The sequence below is a fragment of the Trematomus bernacchii genome, unplaced genomic scaffold, assembly GCF_902827165.1.
Source record: "Trematomus bernacchii unplaced genomic scaffold, fTreBer1.1, whole genome shotgun sequence".
NCBI classification, from domain to species: domain Eukaryota; kingdom Metazoa; phylum Chordata; class Actinopteri; order Perciformes; family Nototheniidae; genus Trematomus; species Trematomus bernacchii.
The window spans coordinates 3,329,912-3,346,499 of NW_022987803.1; the positions used below are offsets into that span (position 1 = coordinate 3,329,912).

Consider the following 16,588-nt stretch of genomic DNA (forward strand, 5'->3'; position numbering starts at 1 on the left):
TACAGTACTTTAGTAAATGCACTTAGTAACTTCCCACCTCTGTAGATTAAGATATCTTGTAAACATTTTTTTAATGTATTTTTATAATAGTTTTTAAAATGTGCACACCAAAGTAAATCTTTGTATGCATAAACCTGCTTGACAATAAACCTGATTCTGATCTATAGTGGAGGTTTGACTGTACACTACACATAAGTACATTCTGGACTGAAGCGTCCTCCCGTCTGCAGCCTGAGAAAATGTCTTGTGTCATCTTTCGCAGTCATATTCCCGCTGTGTGCACGGAGGGAAGGAGAGGGGGGGGGGGAGCACCGAGCGAGCGCGAGGGGAGGGATCTGAGCGAGCAGCCAGTAGTGCGATTCTCCAAACTCTGCTGCGTACGTTCCAGGGAGTGCGCGCACGTTTCCCGCGGGCGCTAACGCAAAGCCGCACCGCGCTTACGATGTTGTGAATGAGGATAGAGTGACGTCAGCGGCCGAATGTCAACAATGTAGCGACTGTAGGCGTTCCAGTCGAGAGTAACAAACAGCGGAGACGGAGCGGCACGCCGCGCTGGAGCACCGCGCGCACACACGCACGCAGTCGTACACACAACAGAGTCACACACGGTGTTTTTTACTGAAGTGACACAAAAGCGAGGTGCTGCATCGGGACAAGAAGTGACCTCTCTGAGGAAAGGAGTTATCATGTGAGAGAACTTATGAGGGACACGGACAAAAGGGCTGGAGACGCGCGGAATAGAAAGTAAAAGGTGAGCTGCTGCACGTTTCTCCGCGTCATTTATCTCCTCTGATATATTCCTCTCTGTTTCTCATGTGTGAATCCACCGTTTCTCAACTTCAGTGTTTTGTTGATGCTCTCTAAGCCGAGTTGCAAACTTGCATTAGTGTCGCAGCCCGAAGAGTCCTCTCTGTGATCTGTGGAAAAAGTCACTAGTAAACTGAAAGGAAGGAAAACCGCGTGCATGTCTCTGAAGCTTGGCGTGGTGATAATATTGGAGGCTGTAATGCGTCGGGGTGTGAACGCGGGTTCAGGAGTGAAACACACTCTGAACCACATCCTGTTATGCTTTCAGTCAATACGCCGTGTGCGCTCCATTTTCTCTGTTTTTGTCAAGTAGGTGAGCGGAGATCCCGCAGGAGGCACGCGCTGCTTCTATCAGCAGAAATATGCACACATAAAAAGAGAAGCTGTCACCTGCAGCGTCATAAAACACCTCAATCACTTCATGAACAATCATTATTATTACCATATTATTATTACTATGAGAAGTATTATTGTTATTATTAGCATTATTATTATTATTAAACAGTGCACTTCAATGTTCTTCTGCTCTTCCCCAATCTGATTGCATGATGTCATCACCTGCCCATTAATCAACATTTTTAAATATTTGCTGTGTAATGACGGTCCTTATTTGCTCCGACAACCAATAGAATCATGTACATCTCGACGGTGTCTTTTAGGAACCCATATTTTCAATATCATTGACCCCTTGTGTTTAATATCGGGAGCAAGCTTTGTATACCATGTCCTGGCTAAAAACTAAACATTTGGATTTGAAGTGGTGACGGTATGAACCCAGCTGCGCCTTTACGACGCCGGTCCTGCTTTGTCATGAGGATGCTTGCAGCAGGGCTTAGTCAGTCCTGTCATTTTATTATGGAGGAGTCAGCGGTTGTAGTGAGGAATGCTGTGATGCAAGTAAGGTCTCACAAGTCGATATATTGTTGGAAAACACTTCTGGGGAAAAAGAGAACACCCATAAGCAGAGCAGTTTTATAACACATGCACCTATACACTTCAATACAATATTTTAGTTTGTTTTTGAGGGCATTTACAGAGAACTGAAATCATCTGATCGTCCACCTTTGCTTTGCTGGAATGAAAGGAAGCTGTGACCAGACGCAGAATGAGTGTGTGTGTTTCGGGATACTATGGTTTGATCGCCACGTGTTTGCGATGAGGTTCCATACGGGAGTGATGCTGCCATTAATGATACAGCATTCTGAGGAGCCTCTTTGTCTGTTTGTGCTGATGCAACGCGGTGATGGCACTGAGGGGATGCAGCATCACCCCACCCCCCCTCACCCATTCCTCACATCATGTGTCACGTTGTAAATATTGGAGTGTGTGCAGCAGATGATTTTGAGTGCATGCTGGGTGGAGGTTTTTGTATCTGATCATTGAGATTTTAATGGGGGCTTATGAAAACACATGGTGGTGTAACTGTTCTGACATCGCTCTGCTTGCACAACACGTGCACGCGGCAGGCAGCACTCATGCGCAGTTTTACGCAGGGAGCCTTTTGTTCTGTACAGTAGTCCCGCTGCCTTTCTGTTCCCGTGCATGGCAATCCCCTGCTTATTGTAAGAGGGAGGGGGGTGTCCAAAACTGTAAACCCCACAATGACTCAGTCAGGATTAAATGCCACTTCATCATATCTGCCAGCCAGCTCTCTGAAATGTCTAATAATATGTATGTCTCTGAATCTGCGTTCATTATTTTCTTTGTCCTTTAATTAAAAGAATATGAATTGTAATAGCAAATGCCATTTTCACTTTGGCAGCACTATGAAATGATTATATTCTGCTCTTTCTTTGTGGAAAAAGACATTTCCATTCAATCAGGTCGATTTTCACGTGTGTGTTTTTGCCTTGCTGCATCTTTAAAGATTGTGCATAAACTACACCAGCTGATAGCTGCATCACGAAAATACTTCTTATCTATCGTTGTCTATTATTTTTAAACCCCCTTTTATTTTACTTCTTTTTATGTAAAAAAAAGAATGTTGTAAAAAAAAGATTGCCCTTGTGCAACAATCAGCATGATTGTTGCACAAGGGCAATCTTTTTTTTACAACATTTTTTTTAAATCAATATCAAAATGTGATTAAAATGAGCTACTGACAACAAAAGAAAGAGTAAATGATACCAAAGTAATTATAAAAAAGCAAGAATCTTGAGAGCAGAATATCCAATCAAATCAGATTGATCACACCTGGCCAGACAATGCACTGGAAAAACACATTGCTGCATCATACCAAAAAATAAAAAAATCTAAATATTGTTTACAGTTTAAATGTTCAGCTGTATATCTTCTGTACATTTGCTTCTGTTATTTGCTTAAGATGAGCCAAATTTCACAATTATCCGTCTAAATACTGGGATCCGCCTGTAAAATACTAATATTTGAACAGTTAAAGTTGCTAACTTATAAATAGAAAATAATATAGGCTTCCTCTCCCTGTGGCCCCAACTTTCTGAAAGTGCATCAAAATAGATAAGGACCCTGATGAAGAAAAATGATAAGTCATAAAGTTGTTATTATACAACAGAGATAAGATCTCGGGCTGAGCTTGGGAACATCTGAGTCTGACTGGGCTGTTTGGGGATCTCGACATAATGACTCCCTCAGGGCTCAGCCTCTGAAATGCCACCCGGCAACAGGATCCTCCATGTGACCCGGTCCATTCTGAAGTGTACCGTGCAGGGGGGGTGGGGGGCTTCTACTGCTTTCTACTGAGCCTGTAGTTATCATCTTTATGTTGCTGAAGTTCCTATCAAGCTAGATGGCAATAGAAGCTGCTTGTGTTCAAAAGTAACCAAGCACTTAAGGGTTAATGATTCATGAAATTGCAGTAGGAGTGATCTCATTGTATGATTATAGACGGATTTCTCCAGAAAACAGCCCCTAACGTGCTAAAACGGCATCACTTTCACTCTTATCAATCATAGCAGAAGTGTGGTTTAAAAGAATAGCAGAACTAAAGAGGATTAAGTCAGAGTAAAGAAAGAGTAAAGAAATTAACAAAAAGCTGCAAATCCACATCTATTGCATAGATTTGTTTTTTAATCTTTGCATCACTTAGGACATTTGAGTAACCCCCACCAGCTCAGCTCAACATCCCAAGTCAGTGCCTTGGCCAGAAAAAAGAGAAGAAACACATTCCCATAGCGCTCCCACGTCAGCACAAAGGCATGTTTGACTGGGCTGCTGCCAGTGTGAGGCAGCCACCAGCACTCTGCTGCTGCGTGGAGAGACCTCAGATCTGCACTTTACACCAAGAGCTATTGTTTCCCCTCTTTCTCTCTTTCTGATCCTTTCTTCTCTCTGTCATATCATGGCTGCTCATTCTTCTCCTCCCACCGTTCACTGTGCACTGGCACCGTCTCTCACCGTGTGAAATCCAAAGCTTTACCCAGCTGCCCTCAGTCTGTAGAGTTACAGTCTGTCTCTGTGTTTGATGCGCAGCACACACACTTGCCAAGAAGCTATCAAATCTAAAACACCACAGGCAGCTCTCTGATTGTTTTGTTTTGTGTTGCCTGTAAGAAATGAGAGAGAAGCGTAAATCATCCCGGTGTCTGCGTCAGACCCTTCTGATGATCTCACACACAGCGGAGCGCTTCACCTTCTCAACTCTGACTTAATCCTCTTTAGTTACCCGTCCTGTGGTCATCCATGAATTTCAACTGTGCAAAACATATTGAGCTAATAAAAGGATGCACATCTGGTCCTGATAGCTTTGGAAAATAAAAACGTGAGAGTAGAAATGTTAGGGCGTTTTAGTATTATGTTATCGAAGCAGTGCAGAGTGTGTAAAGCGGCGTTCAGTGAATGACCTGTTTGTATTGGCTTGGTGCAGCACTACTACTGCTGGCAGGAGGCAGGAGCACATATTGTGAGTACATATGTGTTCATTCCAAGAGTGAGGAGTAACCTGAGGTTTTGGACACTGGCATCTTTGCATCCTCACAGCTGCAGGGCCACTTGACATTCACATTGATATCAGTCAAATGTGCAGCAGTGCATGAATGTTACCAGAAACTGCACTTGTCTTTTGATTTGATTCCAGGAATTTACTTTACTTCAATTTAAATTATTTCATTTTAAATATTGTACTCAGAATTTTAATTTAATCTATATTTTTCCCGAAATTGCTACATCTTTTATTTGTATATTTCTGTTTGTTGAGCAGTTCAGTTGTGAAATTGCCAGTGGAACACCTATTTTGACACATAATCTGAAACTTGCATGTATTCTGAATCTTTCCCTCCTGATACACATCCAGTGTTGCATAAAACACCCTTTTTCATGTTGGATTAATGATAACACACCCTGTAGTGTCTGGTCCCCCCTGCTACCACTGTAGACATGCTCTGTAAACCGTATGAAATGAGAGCAGTTTGCTGGTGAAGCCTATGGACAAACAGAGAGTCTCTGGTGTTTGTCTTGGGAAACTCTGGAGCTCACATCAATAGTGATTTAAAACGTTCCCCTTGTCTGCCAACTGCTGAGTCACACATAAAGTGGACTCTGTCACTGACTGGAGATCAGTCCCTCTGCTTCAACCTGTTCACACCAACAGTCTGAGGCCTGTCATTTATTACAATGCCCTTTGTGATGCATCATCCTTCTAGTTTTTCAACCCGTCAGAGTAGTTTGTAACAATCCACTTTGGTTGGAGTTGTTGGTTTACTGCATATCACATGATCTTCATTGACAGATGGAGATCTTGTGAGATGATTAAAAGCATCTAATGGCGCATTTCCACTACAGCGCGGTTTAAGCGTTTTTGGTTGTGTTTCCACTAGGCGTAGTTCCGGCTAGCGGGTACTTTTTCACAGTTTTCTGGCTCTCCAAAATCGAAGTTCTTTTTCCGGGCCAACAACCGGGCTGAGTATGCTAAACTAGTGAGAGAATCGCTGGCAACTACAACATATTTGACCGTGATTTAATTATAATACACGTTTCAAAATAATGCCGAAGTAACAACATACTGATACCGGTTAGTAAAAACCATGAATTAATGCTTTGACAAGTCTGCAGACAGACGGCAGGCGAAAAACCTTTTAAAATGCGTGTTTTCTAAATGGAGATTGGCTAAGCTAACGCAGTATATGCTCCGACCGTCCACACTCACAACAACGGCCTATACAGACATAAATAAAGCAGCGACTGTATTCACCATGACACAGACAGTCTGTGGTTTGTACTTGTTTAACTTTTGTCTAGTTTCTGAACAGATATGAGGAGCTGTGAGCTCTGAGTGCTAACAGCTAACGGCTGATGTTGGTTTTGTGGTTCTCATTGAAGATGACGTCACGGCTCCGCCTACACTGCGTTACTATAGTTACTGCCCCAGCTACTAAACTGTAATGGAAACGCAGCATAAAGTGAGCCTGGCCTACCGAGGCCTAACTATACCGTACTAAGCCGTGCGAGGCCCTGCAGTGGAAATGCGCCATAAATGGACCTGAAGGGGGGATCAACAGCTGTTTCTAAGGTCAAGAAAAAACGTTGAAACTTTCTTCATTAACATTACCAATAGATAAAGGGTCATTTTATTTTCTAATGAAGCAATACAAATTAACTCGTTTTGCTTAATACAAAAAAAATACAACAAATCACTGATATTTGGATTTATGTACATATATATGTAAGAAACAATTAGTATAACAAACAATTTGCTTTATGATTAAATCTTCACATCAAAGTGAGAGCTAGGTAAAAGTAGATATATTAGAAAAGAGAAGACATGCCTTTGTTGATCCCCAGAGAGGAAATCCAGATGTTGCAGCAGCACAAAGACAAAAATAAATAAGTATACAAAAAAAGGCATTTCTTATTTTTATTCTGTTTCTATTTATTCTGTAGGATAAAAATAAGAAAATAAAAACGGTACAAGCTATAACATGAAATTCCCTCCACCACTTAGTGTGAACAATCCTGCACATAGAGCTCAAAGTTCACATTAGTGTAGTAGACGTCCAAAAACAACACATTGAGAGATCTGCTGTCCCACTGCAGGTGACCGAGAGAAAGACTCCCTGCTGAGACTGAATAAGAGACATTGTTAGCCCATTGACACCCCACATGCTCAGCACATCCGTAAATACACCATGCCTGACTGAAGGTATGAGGTGTTGGTCACCAACATTACTGTTTCTAAATATAAATGTAAATATATGTGTGTAAATGACGGTTGAATTCAAGTGAAAGCCCCCCCGTCCTGCTCAGGCAGAAGAATGCTGTGTGTTTCCTCCTCTGAAGTTTGAGGTCATTTCCTTCTGTGACACCCTTTTGTTCTGTTCACTGACATCGAGGTGCACACTGAACAGTGTCGATGCAACCCTCCCTGTTGTGTCCGTGGTGACCGTGTGTGAGAGTGACAGTCACCACTGTTGGACTGCTGCTGAGGAACATGTTAAGTGCTGTAAAATAACTGAGTGTTTGTGGTTTCAGACAGATGCTGAATGCTGTCTGTAAAGCCCGCTAAACATATTTTACGATATTAAGCTGTACAAATAAAATATGATTGATTGCAGAACAGGAGTTGAAAACTGTGCCTTTTATTTAATGGCAATTCTTTAAAAGTCTTTCACATTTATTATTGTTGATAAAAGTCAAGTTTGATTCAGGTTTATTCCCATGTTTTTATTTTGGCTGGGTAACATCATCTTTTGGTACTTTCCCTGATGCAATTTATTTATCACAATTTGAGATTTAGTTTCCCATTAAATGATATATGTTGAATACTGTTTGTAGGCAGGAACAACTAGTAAAAAAAATTTATTTTGACAAAATATTGATTTATGTGCAGCCTTAAACACATGTCTTCAGATCAAGATCACAAATCTGACATTCAATTAGTGGCATTGACAAAGTTTGGTCCTATATGTTTTCTAGGACAAATCCATATTACTTTATGTTACGTGCGTATCAAATCAAATCAAATCAAGTTGTATTTATATAGCACATTTATAAACGATTTTTGGTCGAGCCAAAGTGCTTTACAAATAATAACAATACCCTACAGTAAAGACATTTTACAGCTAATACAACAGCACAGTTTGTTCAGAATATCAGTATGTATAAACAAGAACACCAAACGGTACGCTGTTTTGAATTTTTTATGACCTCAATTTTGAATCCGCCATACATATACACAGGAACATATTGTTTTGCACATGTCACTCTTCTCTTCTTCACCATAAATATCAGATTCCTCACTGAATGGCAAAAGTAATCCTCTGTGTTTTCCGATTAGTCTTACTGAGTTACAATGGCATCATAGTCACTTTGTGTAGTTTGAACTATTAGTTGTAAGAAAGCCAAGTGAACTTCCCTTTTTGCTCGGGGGCTGGATGTTTTCTGCCAAGGTCGTTTAGTTTCCCCCGCCTCTCTCTACGTCTTTCGGGTCGATGGGAAAAATAAGTGTCTCATTGGAGCGTAGTGGAAGGTATTTCAAACAATCAGCGGATTCCTGGTTCTGGTGAGATCATTGTTTTAGTGAGGCGGGGGATTGTCCATCCGCCAGAGCCGCTCAGTGATGGCCGTCAACTTGGAGGTGACCCTGTGACAGAGGTCAGCATTCCTCCCTGCAGGATGGATTTATTTGTACTGCTCTGCACATCAGAGATACCCTGCGAGAACAAAACACTCCCATTGTGTCTGAGAGCATGTTAGCAGAGCTCTGACATCTGCGGAACAACAACGCTGTATAAATAGAAAATAATAGACGTGCTCCTCAGAGGTCGGGAAACAAAGTGCAGGGAAGAACTATTGATCACTCAATATGCAACACTGTGAGGCTGTTTGCTCTGTCAGCTCACACAGGAGATAACCATGAGACAGCTCTTGGTTCATGAACAGCATTATCGCTGCAAGATCACTAACATGAGGAGAACATCAATCATGAACAGGTTTTGGAAAACCTGTTTATTCAGTCAACCCTGGTGGTAGATGTCTGCCCCTAAACCCTGATACAATGCAAGTGTTGATTTGATATCGATATTGCAGTTTGAAAGAGTTCAGCTTTCAAATCAATAGACACCGTTTAAATAAACAGAGAAGTGTTGTTAATACATTTACTCAGCTCTTACATGACATTTCGTAAGTTACTACAGAATCAATTTTTTTTTAAACAATTGGTCAAAGAGAATTTTAAAGTATAATTTCATGAGAAAGCTGAAGGGAATGGTCACCGACACAGGGACAATTTCACGTCTCACTCTATCTCTCGCATCGCGTTTCTAAGGATCAGCTACTTTGCTACACTAGTTCAAGTACATGGCCATCAGGCAAGTGAAGAGTGTTTGAAGTTTACTAGTGACTTTAAGCCAATGGGGGCATTGGCAGTATTTCTGGAGATGTAGCCGGTAAAACGAATGGAATCGGAGTTGGGAGACGACGTCTATGAAAGGGCATCGTGTTTGACTGTAGCCAGGCAACAGGCTCATTTTAAGTTCATCACCACAATAGCTTTGAATTAAGACATAATGTAAAGCATTTAAGGACAAACTCAAACAAAATTTAAATTCATGTTTAAAGGAAAAGTGAAAACTAATTGTTATGTGACATTTGTTGACATCATACATTTAATTAAACTCAATGTTTCAGTTTTTCAGTGTATTCACATTTTTTGATATCATAAAAGAGAATTAAATATAATTTGTTCTATATTTTGATGGTTGCCAACCTGCATTTTGAGGCAGTTTACAGTAAACCCAGTCATATCTTCATTGGCGGTGTTGAAGCAGTGGAGTGTGAAACAACAGAGAGTGTTTAACGTGCGGTTTGGTGAAAAAGTGCAGCTGTACAGGAGTGAGTGTGAGGGAGGAGAAGAGGGTAGGGGGGACATCCTGTGAGACCAGCACAGGTGGTTTGGAGGGGGTTGATAGTGGTGGGAGGGGAGGGTGGAGGTTGTGGGCGTGGAAGTGCCCACTTCCTGCCCGAGCCCCCGCGCTGCACTGTAAAACAGTCAGCCTCCAACCAGATCAGCAGGATCTGCCGCCGGTGGCTTCCTGCCGTCTCTCAGCAGGCGGCCATAGGTGCAGATCCTGTCTCTCCAACGCCCCGCTGAGCCTCATACTTCTCCTTATGGAGGTTTTTTTCTTCTCATAATCATGGCAGAGCAAAGGGAGCAAGAAAAAGGAACATTAATTCTACAGCAAAAAAAAGCTGTGAAATGAACGCATTAAAAACTGAGAGCATGACGTTCACCCTGATGGGTTTTCCATTTGTTGCACACAGATGTGGAATGGAAAACATGAAAGTCTCAGCATTGGGTTGAATCCACGTATACAGCCCTTCTTGTGGGGGAGTAATCTGTGCAGGGATACCCGTCAGCCAGGTTTATCCTGATTTCATCCTGTAAATGAAAAAGAATGAGCCTGTAAAAACATTACGATCCGCTCATGTTGACAGCAGACAGGGTTGGAGCACAGAGGGAACAGAGCCAATCAGACCTGCGTGGAACCAAAGAAACTGGTCCTCAGTGAGGTGCATCAACACTGACTGAACTCAAACGTTGACTTTATTTAAGTGTATTATTAACAGACTTCACATAACTGTATTTGGTGAGTTGAAAGCAGTAATATTAAGTTGAACTTAACATTTTTTATTTAAACGTAATATTATTGCTTTCAACTCACCAAATACAGTTATGAGAAATCTTTTTGACATAATACATTTAATTAAAGTCAATGAGAATGTAACATTTGACTTAATAATGTTCCTATGAACACATTAGGGGTTGCTTGTACCAACTTCCATTATGTATTAAGCAGCTTATATTTATGACATCACTGCCTTTAGTTTGACTGTGTAAAAATGTTTGATATTTCAGACCGTCGCAGATAGAATATGAAAAGAAAAATGGGATTGGTTAATCCCACTAACACAAGTTTAAAACAGAAAAAACAAACATAAAATGTAACATTTCCATACATGTTTTCCTACATGCAATCCAAAGAGCATGCTCCATTAGCTGAGAAACTAACTTCTGCCTTACTTCAGTTTACATCCGTTTATGGTGGAAGCCTGAACAGAATGAAATATGAATACTGCAAAGGCAGCAAACTGCTAACCAGAGGATTGAGATGTAAACAGCTGAGATCTGTTAGTGGAGTCCATGCCCCGACGGGTCAGGGCTGTCTTGGCCGCAAAAGGGGGACCTACACAATATTAGGTGAGTTTTATCTAACAGCAGAAGATTGCACCAGACGTAAATCATGCGCTACAGAAAAATCACAACAAATTATAACAATGCATTATACAAATAAAACAATACATATTAAATCTGAACAATTAGCATTGAAATCGAAAATGCCATAATTGTAATCCCTAGTCATCATTTAGAATGTATTTGAGAGTAACTGGAGGGAATAACCCATTTGATGTGTGTAAGATGACAGATGGTGACATTTGATAGCCAGCAGTTTGTCATTCTCGCACAAAGTGGGGTTATAAAGGTGAAGACAGTTTGAATGCTGCTGAGTGAGTCAGGGAGTAAGAACCCTAATGACCCAAATCCACTGATAGCAGCACAGGGAACAGAGAGTGTGAGGGTCAGTTAAGTGGGAGTTCACCTACCCCCCCCCCCCAGGCTGCAGTCATCATCACACTGTGTTTGTGTACCTGAAGCATGACCGTGGTGTCATCGAGGACAGATGGTGAAAGGTCAACATGGTGGGCGCTCCACTGTTGATCCTGTGAGAGACCTGAGTCAGCCGAGCGTGAGAAACAAAACTGGGACTGTTACCATTCTGTTTGAGTGTCAAAGATGTCATTTTTAAAGAATATTTTATAGATATGTTTTTGTCTTAGACTTAATTTGTTCCTTGCAGTCAAGCAGTTTTGAAGCAATTGTATACACCCCCTTTCAAGAGTGTGTGTGTTTGAATGTCCTCTCACTTTAAGCCTGTTGGGTCAAACTTGTTCTGTATTTTGTAACCTTGACATTTCTTTTGAGACACATTTGAGTGACTACCTCAGAGGAGCGGGTATATTCAGCCAATCAGGGTCCAGGACAGGTTCAGTTTGACATGTGATGAAATCAATATTGTTTTGTTTTTGATACCTTGCTTTGAAGGAAATACACTTATTTGTTCTAATGTACCACACCCCGAACTAACTGAACAAGTTCTTACACTCATTGTTTCTCCCACAACTTGGGGTTTAGATGCAGCTATTTAATTGTTAAAGACCAAAGAAAGAACATTAATAATACAATGTAATTAAGTTCCTATATATTTTTCCCTTTAAAAACAAAAACAAAATACTCAAGAGGCATTATTATCTTTTTTCCGCAGGTTTGAGTAGAAGGGATCTCAGTATGAAGTGTGCGATTGCTGCGAGATCTTTTTAAATTGTGTAAGATAATTTGTACTTTTTAAAATGTGGTTTTGATACAGTATACAAATACAATGAAATACAATGAACTGAGGCATTTTTTTATGAATAATTTAAGAGATTGATATATCTTTGGTCTTTTGACACCTACAAATAAGATCAAGAATGAAGTTCACAGTCATGACTATATATATATTGGGGCGATTTTGGCGCAGTGGGTTAGAGCGTTGATCATCAGATGGCGTTGGTGAACTCCAGTTCGAAACCCGCCTCGGCCGCCACTGCGTCAGGCCGTTGTGTCCTTGGTCAAGACACTTCACCCGAATTTGCTCCTGTGGGTAATGTCCACAGTAATGACTCTTACATGTCTAATATGTGTAATTGTAAAGCGCTTTGAGCACCTGCAAAAGCGCTCTAATAAAAAATGTGATGCATTATTATTATTATTATTTAATTATTTATTTTGTTGGATATGCATTGTAGTGTACAGTACATACCATTTTGCCTGAACACCAGTTAGTTGAAGGAAAACAGTTTATTTTATACAATTATAGACGGACTTATTGATGAAACTATAAATCAATCTGAGAAACATGCTTCATGCTAAATGCTGAGTAGTCGGTCAGTACCAATGAAGTCTTCAGATATGAACACAGAGTAACTGACAGGAGCATGATTTCCTCTCTCTTGTATCAAGTGTGGCACATATTAAAGTCCAGCTATAGAGTTCTCCTATAAAAGGCAGAGAAGCATAAAGATGGAGAAACAAAGGCACACAGAGGGGGGGGAGAGTGAGAGGGGGGATCAATAGTCATGGCTGCCTGAGAGGAAGTGGGAAGCGGACATATAGATGGATTACAGTAACACAGCTTCGCTTTCATCTCACTCAGGGATTGTGTCTGGAGGGGAGGAAGCAGATTGGTTCTCATCATACTCAGAGAGTGCTGCTCAGTCTCATTCTGATGTCTGTTTGAACACAGATGTATACATCCCTTCAGGAGGACACAAGAGGAACCTTTACACTGCGCTTTGAGACAACTGTCATCTTCTCAGGGACACAAACAGGCTCATACTCTGCTGCCTTCGTGAATTCATCAGCAGGCTGATATTAGCATCATGATATCACACACACACAGAGACACAGAGACAGACACGGAGACACAGACACAGAGACAGACACGGAGACACAGACACAGAGACAGACACACAGAGACACAGAGACAGACACGGAGACACAGACACAGAGACAGACACACAGACACACAGAGACACAGAGACACAGAGACAGACACGGAGACACAGAGACACAGAGACACAGACACAGAGACACAGACACGGAGACACAGAGACACAGACACACAGAGACACAGAGACACAGAGACACAGAGACACAGACACACAGAGACACAGACACACAGAGACACAGAGACACAGAGACACAGACACACAGACACACAGAGACACAGAGACACAGAGACAGACACGGAGACACAGAGACACAGACACAGAGACACAGACACACAAAGACACAGAGACAGACACGGAGACACAGACACACAGAGACACAGACACGGAGACACAGAGACACAGAGACACAGACACACAGAGACACAGACACGGAGACACAGAGACACAGACACACAGAGACAGACACGGAGACACAGACACACAGAGACACAGACACAGAGACACAGACACGGAGACACAGAGACACAGACACACAGAGACACAGACACACAGAGACACAGAGACACAGAGACACAGACACACAGACACACAGAGACACACAGAGACAGACACGGAGACACAGAGACACAGACACAGAGACACAGACACACAAAGACACAGAGACAGACACGGAGACACAGACACACAGAGACACAGACACACAGAGACACAGAGACAGACACGGAGACACAGACACACAGAGACACAGACACAGAGAGACACAGACACACAGACACACAGACACACAGACACACAGAGACACAGACACAGAGACAGACACAGAGACACAGAGACACAGAGACAGACACAGACACACAGACACACTGAGACACAGAGACACATACACAGAGACACAGACACACAGACACACAGAGACACAGACACACAGAGACACAGACACACAGAGACACAGACACAGAGACACAGAGACAGACACAGAGACACAGACACACAGAGACACAGACACACAGAGACAGACACGGAGACATAGACACACAGACACAGACACACAGACACACACAGAGTCAGAGACACAGACACAGACACAGAGACACAGACACAGAGACACAGACACGGAGACACAGACACACAGAGACACAGAGACACAGACACACAGACACACAGAGACACAGAGACACAGAGACACAGAGACAGACACAGAGACACAGAGACACAGACACAGAGACACAGACACACAAAGACACAGAGACAGACACGGAGACACAGACACACAGAGACACAGACACACAGAGACACAGAGACACAGACACACAGAGACACACAGAGACACAGAGACACAGAGACAGACACGGAGACACAGAGACACAGACACAGAGACACAGACACACAAAGACACAGAGACAGACACGGAGACACAGACACACAGAGACACAGACACACAGAGACACAGAGACACAGAGACACAGAGACACAGAGACACAGAGACACAGAGACACAGAGACAGACACAGACACACAGAGACACAGACACACAGAGACACAGAGACAGACACAGACACACAGAGACACAGACACACAGAGACACAAACACACAGAGACACAGAGACAGACACGGAGACACAGACACACAGACACACAGAGACACAGAGACACAGAGACACAGAGACACAGAGACAGACACAGACACACAGAGACACAGACACAGAGACAGACACAGAGACACAGAGACACAGAGACAGACACAGACACACAGACACACTGAGACACAGAGACACAGACACAGAGACACAGACACACAGAGACACAGACACACAGAGACACAGAGACAGAGACACAGATACACAGACACAGACACACAGAGACAGACACAGAGACACAGACACACAGAGACACAGACACACAGAGACAGACACAGAGACATAGACACACAGACACAGACACACAGACACACACAGAGTCAGAGACACAGACACAGAGACACAGAGACACAGACACAGAGACACAGAGACAGACACAGACACACAGACACACAGACACACAGAGACACAGACACACAGAGACACAGACACACAGAGACACAGACACAGAGACACAGAGACACAGACACAGACACACAGAGACAGACACAGAGACACAGACACACAGAGACACAGACACACAGAGACAGACACAGAGACATAGACACACAGACACAGACACACAGACACACACAGAGTCAGAGACACAGACACAGACACAGAGACACAGACACAGAGACACAGAGACAGACACGGAGACACAGACACACAGAGACACAGAGACACAGACACACAGACACACAGAGACACAGAGACACAGAGACACAGAGACAGACACGGAGACACAGAGACACAGACACAGAGACACAGACACACAAAGACACAGAGACAGACACGGAGACACAGACACACAGAGACACAGACACACAGAGACACAGAGACACAGAGACACAGAGACACAGAGACAGACACAGACACACAGAGACACAGACACACAGAGACACAGAGACAGACACAGACACACAGAGACACAGAGACACAAACACACAGAGACACAGAGACAGACACGGAGACACAGACACACAGACACACAGAGACACAGAGACACAGAGACACAGAGACAGACACAGACACACAGAGACACAGACACAGAGACAGACACAGAGACACAGAGACACAGACACAGACACAGACACACAGACACACTGAGACACAGAGACACAGACACAGAGACACAGACACACAGAGACACAGACACACAGAGACACAGAGACAGAGACACAGAGACACAGACACAGACACACAGAGACAGACACAGAGACACAGACACACAGAGACACAGACACACAGAGACAGACACGGAGACATAGACACACAGACACAGACACACAGACACACACAGAGTCAGAGACACAGACACAGAGACACAGAGACACAGACACAGAGACACAGAGACAGACACAGAGACACAGACACAGAGACAGACACAGAGACACAGAGACACAGAGACAGACACAGACACACAGACACACTGAGACACAGAGACACAGACACAGAGACACAGACACACAGACACACAGAGACACCGACACACAGAGACACAGAGACACAGAGACACAGACACAGACACACAGAGACAGACACAGAGACACAGACACACAGAGACAGACACGGAGACATAGACACACAGACACAGACACACAGACACACACAGAGTCAGAGACACAGACACAGAGACACAGACAC

General features: G+C 42.9%; 1 protein-coding gene across 1 annotated transcript in view; it reads left to right on the top strand.

The window, feature by feature from the left end:
- Nucleotides 1-396: 396 nt before the first annotated feature.
- The window catches only part of bach2b (BTB and CNC homology 1, basic leucine zipper transcription factor 2b), a 92,386-nt gene continuing 76,194 nt past the window's right edge, over nucleotides 397-16,588 (top strand). The window contains exon 1 of the mRNA XM_034150473.1: nucleotides 397-751. The gene's annotated coding sequence lies outside the window, so the exon portion shown is untranslated. The remainder of the gene's footprint in view (nucleotides 752-16,588) is intronic.